Raw genomic sequence first — 11,166 nt, 5'->3', positions numbered from 1 at the left:
TGTGCCCTGGCCGGGAATCGAACCGGGGACTTCTGCACGCCAGGCCAACGCTCTACCACTGAGCCAACCGGCCAGGGCTGAGAGTTTATGTTGTTTTTTTTTCGTTTTTTTTTCATTTTTCTGAAGCTGGAAACAGGGAGAGACAGTCAGACAGACTCCCGCACGCGCCCGACTGGGATCCACCCGGCACGCCCACCAGGGGGCGATGCTCTGCCCACCAGGGGGCGATGCTCTGTCCATCCTGGGCGTCGCCATGTTGCAACCAGAGCCACTCCAGCGCCTGAGGCAGAGGCCACAGAGCCATCCCCAGCGCCCGGGCCATCTTTGCCCAAATGGAGCCTTGGCTGCGGGAGGGGAAGAGAGAGACAGAGAGGAAAGCACGGCGGAGGGGTGGAGAAGCAAATGGGCGCTTCTCCTGTGTGCCCTGGCCGGGAATCGAACCCGGGTCCTCCGCACGTTAGGCCGACGCTCTACCGCTGAGCCAACCGGCCAGGGCGAGAGTTTATGTTTTGATACACATCCCCACCCCCTCCAAATACACAGTATTAATGGAGTAAATATGAAAACAATCTGCAATGTAACAACCAATAATATATTAGTTCCTAGGACGAAATAAATCATACAAATCGATTAAAAAAAGATAGCAAAATTGAAAAATAGGCAGTGTCAAAAGAGACAATTCATAGGCAAAGAACTTCAAATAAATAGTTAATAAAAATATGCAAGTATGATCAACCTCCTGGTTAATCAGGACAATGTATTGTAAAATGCCAAGATCATTTTATAGTAGTTTCTCAATAAGTATTTATTGAATGAATAGATAAATGGGTATATGAGTGAATGAATGAATAACCTCAGTATTTGATACTTATAAAAATGAAGTAGGATTAGCAAAGCCCAAAGGACCACTTTGAGACATTCTTTGTGTTCATTAAAAAAACAACTTCTATTGTGTGTCAAATGCCATGACTACAAAGAGATATAAAATAAAGATCCATCCTGAGACTCATAATGTAATTAAGGAAATAGAATATACTTACAAAGAAATTAATAATAATAAAAGATAATAATGTCATGATAAGTAAAATATCTTCAAGCTGCATAATATATTTCAACTTCATGCAACTAAATGTGTGTAAATATATATATATGAGAAATTTTTATAATTTTCACAAACAGGTGCAATATAAGAGAAAAAACCATAGCATATTTATCAGGACCAAAAGGCTCTGCCAATAATTCATTGTGCCTTATAGCACAATACTCAGCAGCCTCTCAAAGAAAAAGAAAATCTAGTCTCCAAAAAGGTATCATAATAATGTTCAGCATCCAATAGTGAATTATTAGACATATGAAATTAGGAAACTATGACTCATAACCAAGAAAAATAGCAGGCACTAGACACAGACCTGAAATGATCCAGATGTTACAATTAGCAGACAAGGACTTTAAAGCAAATACAGTGGTACCTTGATAATACGATTTTAATTTGTTTCGTGGCCAAGCTCGTAACTCAATTTGCTCGTGTGTCAAATCTAGTAGAGGGTGGCGGAAGCTTGTGATTCAACTATTTACTCATGACTTAGAGCAAAAAATCCCACAAGTGACTGCTTGTCTCTCAAATTGCTTGTGATTTAAAGTGCTCATGTGTCAAGGTACCACTGTATTAAAAATTGTTCATAGGCTTAAAGCTGATCAAAATAAGTAAACATATGAGGACTCTCACTAGAGATTTTTGCAGAATAAATTCAAAATGGATTAAAGACTTAAATGTAAGACTTGAAACCAAAAATAATCTGAGAAGAAACCATAGACAGTAAAATTGTGGACAATTCTCATAGCAATATTTTTTATGCTATATCTCCTTTGACAAGGGAAACTCAAAAAATTAAGACTAGAGTTAACATATGACCCATCAATCTCTCTTCTGGGTATCTACTCAAAACATTTGAAAACATTTATTTGTAGAGATATATATATATACCCCTTTGTTCATTGCAGCACTATTTTACAGTGGCCAAGACATGGAAACAACCAGTGTCCTTTGATAGATGATTGGATAAAGAAGATGTGGTACAGCCTGACCAGGCAATGATGCAGTGGATAGAGTGTCAGACTGGGACACAGAGGACTCAGGTTTGAAACTCCCAGGTCTCCAGCTTGAGTGCGGGCTCATCTAGTTTGAGCAAGGCTCACCAGCTTGAGCCCAAGGTCGCTGGCTTGAGCAAGGGGTCACTCGGTCTGCTGTAGCCCCCCAGTCAAGGCACATATGAGAAAGTAATCAATGAACAACTGAGATGCCGCAACAAAGAATTAATGTTTCTCATCTCTCTCCCTTCCTATCTGTCTGTTCTTCTTTCTCTGTCACAAAAAAAAGATAAAAATATGTGGTAAATAATACACAATGGAATACTACTCAGCCATAAGAAAAGATGAAAGACTGCTATTCGCAGCAACATGGATGGATCTTGAGAAGATCATACTGAGTGAAATAGTCAGATGGAAAAAGTCAAGAACCATATAATTGAAATCATATGTGGGATATAAAATTGAAAGCAACAAATGAACAAGGCAAACAAACAAAAACTCATAGATAGATACAGACCACACTATACTGGTTACCAGAGGGAAGGGGGAGGTGAAAGGTAGTAAAAAGTAAAAGGGGTCAAATTTTTGGTGACAGAGATTTGACTTTTGGGAAAACACACAATGCAATATACAGATGATGTGTCATAGAATTTTACACTTGAATCCTAAATGATTTTATTAACCAATGTCACCTCAGTAAATTTAATAAAACTTTTTAAAGAAAAGGGAAAAACTGCTCAAAAAAAGTCCCTTTGTTTTCTTTAGAATATGTTACAGGCATTTTCGGAAAGCGTTTTGTAATCTTACTCCAGCACAACGTTTATTTGCCAGTGTATTCAGTGGATGAGGAGGGAGGACAGTGAACTTAGGTATCGGGCACGTGCCATGAATATAAGCTGTTGAGAGCTATCAACGATGACAATATGGTGCCTCAGATTTCTTTATTCTTTGCAGCTGAGGCAGAGACCTGACTGCCCCAGACCGCACACAGTCTCCTCACGGAGATGATAAGGAGCGTGGCGAGCCCTCACAGCGCTTCTTCACAGGAACACCCTGTTCGCCGCTTCCCCTCTGACTCGTCTTAAACAAGCAATTTATCCTCAACACTTTTAAATGTAAAATCAATACTTCTAATAAAATATTTTTCTACTTTCATTTTTACATGTGGGCACGTTTTAGAAGAGAATTCACATGAGCTTAAGCAGTAAAGATGAGGCTATCAGTGAAAAACATTCTAGCAAAGTCTATGAAAAATGAAATATTTCTGTTTCCCTTTCAAAAATATATATGAATGGACATATCCTATAATGTTTATTCATTAACTAGATATTAAGTAGAAAAATCAGTGTCAGGGGAAGAAAGTAAAGTGATTGATAATCAAATTTTTAAAAACGCATTTGGTAGTTTGAAGATAAGATAAGCAGTGTAACCTTTGAATGTAAATACTGAGCACTTTTCCATGTTGGTGTGCTTCGACAGAACATGTAGAGAAATGTACTTTGGGCTGCAGAGATTGAAAAGCATTCCGGTGTTGCTCAAGTGCGTATACTAAGATACTACCTAAATTGTTCTCTAAATTTGGTAAAGTAGGGTAATAAGTTTTTTAAACCACTAAAATTTACCCAAATTATACGTATTATAGAAAACACAAAATACAAATAATTAAAGAATAAAAATCACAAGTAAATAAACAAAACAAAAACTACAGAGGTGTCGTTAATACTTTGTTGTGTGTTTACAAAAAGATGACCAGACTATGTATTTTTTATTTTAATGGTTTTGTTGTGAATTGGTAATATATTTTGTGATACGTATTTTTAAAAATCTACTAAAGCATACATTTCAAAGTCTAGCTTTCACTCCCATCTCTGTGTTTCCTATTACCCCAAACCATTTTAATAGATTCTTCTACATTCTTCCACTGTTTCTTTTCTTTTAATTAGATTCTATTATTAAGACTTTTGTAGAGCAGTTTTAGGTTTACAGCAAAATTGAGAGAAGGTTGCAAAGATTCCTGTATCTTTACAGAGAGCCAGTAACAAGATCTTTCTTTGCCATCAGGGTACAAAATGCCAAGAAATCCAAGCATTCTAACTGAAAAGCTGGCCTTCTGGGTCATTTTGCAAATGTGGCAGTCAAGAGAAGTACAGGACACATAGAGTTTAACAATTTGTTAGCTTCAGGTACAGCTTTTTAATATTTTGGCAAATGATATGTACTTAACTTCCAGCAGGGCAAATGACTTCTAAGTTCTACTAATTCTGCAAGAGTGAAAGAACTTCTTATCTTGTTTGTTGCCATATTTCTAAAACAAAACACATGGCAGATGAAATACTAAATGAAAACGATGCCTCATGGCACCATTAATGCATTAGTAAAATGCTTTGAGAATCCAATCATTTTAACCAACCTCCTCCCTCCTTTTTCCCCAGAAGGACCAACTCGCATCTACTTTATGATGAAAGACTTTCAGGAATTGCTCAGATCAGTGGCACACTGTGGCATATTTCAGCCAGCCCACTTTGAGAGGATCTCAAGACACCTGCAAAGGACAGAAGGTACACTCAAATCTGGTCCCAGACACAATCCAAACATTACAACAAGCTAAGAAATATGTTGTACGCTCTTGAGGGAAATAAATACAATATTTTATTTTTATGAACAAATCAAGAATGCGATGATAGCAAAAAAAATCAAGACTTGGCAGTTTAGAGAGGGATGGAAGAAAGAGAGAGAAAAAGTTATGACCCTATCTATTAAATTTAAGGTGAAACATAAATGTCCCATAAACTTTTAATATTCATTCAGCACCTCATTTATCCATTTAAAATGTATTTACTTCTGTTCCCACTAATCTTGATTCAAATGCTTTCCAATTTATCATTTTTAGTTTAAGCATGGATCTGCATAGTAATTAATACAGATGCTAATATGACTAACACTTGCTATCAGTGCAAGGTAGAATAGAAAATTTATACTGTAGGTTTTTCATTTAAGACTTGGCAGTTTAGAGAGGGATGGAAGAAAGAGAGAGAAAAAGTTCATTTAAACTGGAACTATAGAGAAAAGTATTCATGTATGTTAGGTCTCTTTCAGAAACGAGCCACAGAAAACCTATTCAAATTCACTTAACCAGATGAAAGGATTTATTGGCTCTTGTAACTGGGAAGGATGTATGGACACCATTGACCTCAGGACTCACTGAACTGAGGAGCTCAGCCCTCTCCTCTCTCCTCTATTCTTTGACCTCTTTTCCTGTTCCCTGCTCCTCACTCCTCCTATTCTCTAATCCTCTCTTCCTCCTCACTCACACCCTCCACCTTCCACTTCAGCCCACAGTGTCTCATCTCAGCTTCTCTGTATTGCCCTCCTTTTCCCCAATTGTAGAGTTTCTTCCAGACGTCAGGAATCCCAGCAGCAGACAGCTCCAATTTATATCAACACAGCTTAGAATCCCCAAAGGGCAGACTATCTCAGCCTTCTGTATATGAAGAAGTCTGACTGGCCTAGCTTGAGTCACGTGTCCCCATTAAATCAATTGCTCAGATTTAGGAAGATATGCCACTGCTCAATAGCGCCCCCTGCAGCCCCAATCACAACACTGGGTGAAGTAATTTTAAAAAAGCAGGTAGTCTTACTGGAAGAGGGTCAAGTCAAGCATCAGCTCGACTTACAGAACTTCAGTTGACGCAAGCAAAGGGTAAACTGTTAAACTTTTGGAAACTAATTTGATAACATATACAAGATACTGCAAATTCATGATAGCAATCTATACTAAGAAAAGAATTGAAGCCCAGAAGTCATATGCATGAAGAAGTATATCACAACATCATTTATGTACCAAATATTGTGTTTAATATATGTGCCCCATAAAAAGAAAGTACAGGGAGATTATAACTTCACACTAGAATATGATGTAGCCATGAGAAAGAGTACTGCTAGCTGCCAGGAACCTGTCTGCGACCAGGATTCCTGACCAAGGTAACAAAGCAAACTATACACCGACAAGTACAGTCCTGGAAAAAATTACTAGATAAAAAATATAGAAGAAGAAACAAAGAAACAACACCAAAAGGTTAGTAGACTTTGAGTAGCAAAGCAATGGGTGATCATTTATCCTTCTCATATTGTGTCTTATTTTAAATATTTCGTATTTATCATATTTCCTATAAGAAATACATATACTTTTAATGATTAACACCCATTAACTTCACATTTTGCTAGGGCACAAGGAATCCAGCATCTTTTGTTATTGCTTGCTGACTCTCCCTGGGGTCTTTCTCACAGGATGAATTCGAAATGGTCAGTTTCCCAATAGGTTTATTACATACACTAAGCCCATAAGCTTAACTCCAAGATCAAAATGCTAGTATTCAAGAAAAAGAATCCTTTTCATTTAACATTTTTACAGAGAAATTTTAGCTATTAAAATGTAACTATGTGGTTAAAATTTAAATTACCACTATAAGGTAAAATAGGTTTCAGATTTTTAAAATCTATGCTAAAGAGAAAAAAAGTTTAGAAGAGGGAATTTAATATGAGGAATAGGATGTGTGAGGAGGGCAGGAAAAGAAGGAAGAAGTGAACAAAAGAACAGAGAAGGTTGTTTAACCATTAGAAAATAGGGGACGGTACTTTTAAAAACCAAGGTTACTAAAGTTCAGTTAAAACTCTATCATTCGTGTTTGAAAAAATAAAACCTGGGAAGTCAATTGTTATAATTTTTTATATAATACATAATGTCTAGTAAACCTCTCAAACAAAAAAAAAAGTTCAAACTATCCTTATTATACATGCTTATGCCCCTATGCCGTCTCCCCATAGAATACAAAAGTCACCACCAGTGTGACCAAGTGGCCAGCCATGCCCCTGACTCCTCTCCAGCATCCCCTGCACCACCGCTGGTCTGCACTACTGAGGAGTCTGAGGCCCATCTGCTCTGAGGACCATGCACGGTATTGCATTCCTTCACTCCCTTCCATGGGTAAGATTTCGCTTGCACATTGGATTAACCACCTTCAGAGCACTCTCTCTCAGGACTTCACATGACAAGATAACAATAAATATTATTAAAAACTAATGTTGACTTCAGAGACAGTGACCACTTTAGTCGATGATGACTCACAACTGGGATCTCTGAGAATTAGGAGATGTAGAGGAGGTTTAAAGCACGCACAGACTAAGGACTTCCGCAAGGGCAGGCAGAAGTCCCCAGGTGCACCTCAGTTGAGTGTGTCTAGATGTGCCCTGGTTAGCTACATATGGGTGCATTGGCTGGATGCGTTCAAACGTCCTATCCTGTTAGTAAACACATGTGTGCCTGGCATGCCCACCAGGGTGGCTGTGCTCCCAGGCATGGGAGGGGCCCCAGATCTCTCCATCTCTGTGCAGATTCTTGCGGGCTCCTAGGTCTGCTGAGTGCCCCTTTAAAGCCTTGCTATGTCTCTGTACTCTCCTTCGTAAAGCTTTGTAACCTGTTTTGTTGCTTGCATCAGTATGTGGCCTATTCTCATGTGAAGTATATTCAAAGATTTGAATGTCTGCACATTCCTACCAACAGGAAAGGATGATTTAATTAAAAGCTTAACTAATTCTGCTCACCTGACTCTCACACGGCTTTTTCTTGGGACCTGGCTGCCATCCAGGTCCTGCAGAGTGGTGATGACCAGAGCCAGCTCCCCAGCTGCTGGGGAACATGAGGCCCAGATTACCACCCAGTGGCCAGATTATTATATATTAAAACAAATAAGAGCCTGACCAGGCGGTGGCGCAGTGGATAGAGTGTCGGACTGGGATACGAAAGACCCAGGTTCGAGACCCCTGAGGTTGCCAGCTTGAGCGCGGGCTCATCTCGTTTGAGCAAAAAAGCTCACCAGCTTGGACCCAAGGTCTCTGGCTTGAGCAAGGGGTTGCTCGGTCTGCTGAAGGCCCGCGGTCAAGGCACATATGAGAAAGCAATCAATGAACAACTAAGGTGTCGCAACGAAAAACTGATGGTTCTCATCCCTCTCCATTCCTGTCTGTCTGTCCCTATCTATCCCTCTCTCTGACTCTCTCTCTGTCTCTGTAAAACAAACAAAAAAAAACAAATAAGAAATAGATAACTCAGTCTTATTGACATGCTATCATCATCTTAACTCTGTCAACACTGTGAGGCTCTCATCCTGCAAAAGGATCCCTGTTCAGGGCCACAGTCATTAAACATGCTGCCTGTTTCTCTCCCACATCCAACCGTTCCCCAAATATGAAACTGACACATTTTGCAAGTAACAAAAGTGAAGGATTTTTGAAGCAGCAGTTACAGAAAATACAATGGTCTAGCTCCACAAAAAAGCGTAAAAGAGGAACTCTGCCCAGTTTACAATCTACATTTTTCAAAAATGGGTTGATTCTAACTATAAATCCATACCATCTTTGTACAATAAGGAAAGAAAAATCTCCAGCTCTGAGATCCTGCCTTCTAGAAACCAAAAGAACTGCTCTTTTCTCAGTGGAGGGATCATTGCTTTTATTGAGCTAAGAATGTTCACCATAATTGCGCATAACCTTAAAATTCTAGAGCAAACGTATGAAAAAGTAAGTGCGTTAGTTGAAATGGCAAATGTGTGCAATCAGAATCTTTTCTTGAGCCTCCATGAGAGTGCTTTCATTTTTCCACTTGACTTTAATAAATAATTACAGTTTTATATAAGTCAAAACAGGCTCTAAAGAGAAGACATCCTTCATTCTGCCTGGCTTAGTTCTGGGTGTGTGGGCTGCAGGGGTGAAAGGAGATTGGGTCTGTAAAAACCATCACCTGATGAAATATAACTGCTGCTCCAACTTCTCCAGTGCCATAACACTCTGTGCAAACTCGACAACTCTCCTCCTTTCTCATCATTTTACTCAGTTCTCTTTCTGCCCCCAAATATGTCAACTTTTCAAGGATAAGATGTCTTATTCTCAGCATCTTTCAAAACACCTGAAACTCAATGAAAGTTTAAATTAATGACTTAAATGCTCAATTTACTAATAAACAGGTATTTCAGAAATCTTAGTGGGGGGAGCATCATATATGGGGAAAACAGGTCTCAGGTCTCATCAAGTCATGACTATAGCAGCAGAATTCCCTAAATTGCAATGACTTCCAGGCTATACCTGCAATCTTAGATCCATGCATAAAACTCATAACATAAAGGAAACTGGAGAAAAATACTCTTTGTTCATTTCATTCCCATGTATCCATTTATAGTTTATATTTTGAACTACCTTCATTTAGTAACTGCTGAATTACCCCCCCCCTCCCTGAAACATCAAAAATTGGTTTTTCAGTCCCAGGAAATTGACCTCCCAGGTCCTGATATTCAGCTTGTTTCTGACACCCAGTTCTGCTAGCAGTCTGTGTGCCTATCTAACCAGTTCTATTTGGCTGCTTTTTAAATATTAGCATTATAATGCTTCAGCCACTAATAATATCTTAGCACTACAACCCTAGAGCTGAGAGCATCTATTTTACTTTCCCCTCGATACATTATAACCATTCAGGATGTGAATTATTTTACCTTCAATTTTCTCAAGAAATATAAGATGAATTTATACATAAATACTAGGGGAAAAAGCTACATTTATATGTGATTAACACAAAAACTTGATCATTGAAACTAGAAATTATATTCTTAGCATATCAAGTTACTTTTCTGAGGTGATACACAATGATTATTTTTTGAATTTTATAGATAAGGTAATTGAGAGAAACAGGATTATCTTCCCATGTTCTCAAAACATAGAAAGTGAAACATTAACACACCAAACCCTTGTGTTATCATAGCTCTGACATATCTCCTCCCAAAAAGGATTTGAAGTTACCCGCCATCAGTGGAAAGAAAAGGAGCTAAAATCTGGGAGTACCTAAAATGTGCTAGTAACTCCGATAATAATTAAAACATCGAGTAATGTAGTTTTGCTCTCATTTTACAGATGAGAAAAATAAGATGCAGTTTTCTTTTTCAAGATCACAGAGATAGGGATGTTACAATCCTAATTTGTTCAGAATTTGAACCTTGGTCTATCTATCTCCAAAGCTGATGCACGCCAATACTAAAAGCAGAAAACACAAAATCCAATAAATAAATAAATAAACAAAAAAAAACCCAATTTATAAAAGGCTGGAGAACAAGATAATAAATATTCCCAAAAATATATATATATATTGAAAAAAATCTATTGCATTTTAACCTAAATCTTAAACCTTCACTAACAGCTAAGGCAGAGTGAGAAGCCACAAGGGTAGCAGCCCTCATGTCTATAAATCAGTTTATCGAGAAGGAGAAACAGTTTATAAGATGTAAGAGAGATTTCTTGTGTAAGTCAGAAACTGGACCTCATACAATAGAATCTATTTTCTCCACAGCGGTTACTCAAAGATTTCAGAGATGCCGCCCACAGAGCTGTTTCTTACATGGACTCATTTCTGTGGCCAGATTCAGGCAAACCAAAATGCTGCTAGCACAGTTGAAAAAATAAAAACAACAATAACAATAATAATGAGGCAATGGCATCATATAAAATAACGTCCTCAAATCATTAAATCTGAGTCTTTCCTTCTCTTCCCATGTCATTAACAAAACCACTTTCTGCTAATAGGTAGGAAAGGGCCTGCTGCCCCTGCCAGAACTATGGGTCATTCCTTAAGTCATTTAGCCTGTCAGTCAGTCAGTCAACAAATATTTATTGAGTGCCCACCACGTGCCAAGTACTGTGCCAAATACAAGTGAGCTGAACAGATCTGGGACACTTCACCGAAGTCTACACTCTGGTAGAGGAAATGAGTCCGTCACCAGGTCACATAAATATCTATATTCCAATTCCAGTAAGTGTTATGAAGGCACTGCAAGTGGCCAGAGAGCCCGTTATGGGACGTGACCTCACCGGGAGCAGAGACCGACTAAGAAATGCATCCCTGGAAAGGCAGCGTCTGAGCTGAGATCCAGCTCGCTCTCGTTAAGCACATAGATAGCCACCGACATTTGTCAATTAGGTGTGTGCACAGAACCACATTGGAGACCGTGAAGGGTACAAAGAAGCCTAAGGTATACATCT

The 11,166-nt window shown here is 38.6% G+C and overlaps 1 non-coding gene across 1 annotated transcript; it reads right to left on the bottom strand.

Annotated features, from left to right (window-relative positions):
* Positions 1-420: 420 nt before the first annotated feature.
* TRNAV-AAC (transfer RNA valine (anticodon AAC)) lies at positions 421-496 on the bottom strand. The gene has a single exon. It is a non-coding gene; the product is annotated as a tRNA-Val (tRNA).
* Between the last annotated feature and the right edge of the window lie 10,670 nt (positions 497-11,166).

This window comes from Saccopteryx leptura, chromosome 1, assembly GCF_036850995.1.
Source record: "Saccopteryx leptura isolate mSacLep1 chromosome 1, mSacLep1_pri_phased_curated, whole genome shotgun sequence".
NCBI classification, from domain to species: domain Eukaryota; kingdom Metazoa; phylum Chordata; class Mammalia; order Chiroptera; family Emballonuridae; genus Saccopteryx; species Saccopteryx leptura.
The sequence above is the reverse complement of the archived record's forward strand: the minus strand, read 5'-3'. Positions and strand labels throughout refer to the sequence as shown.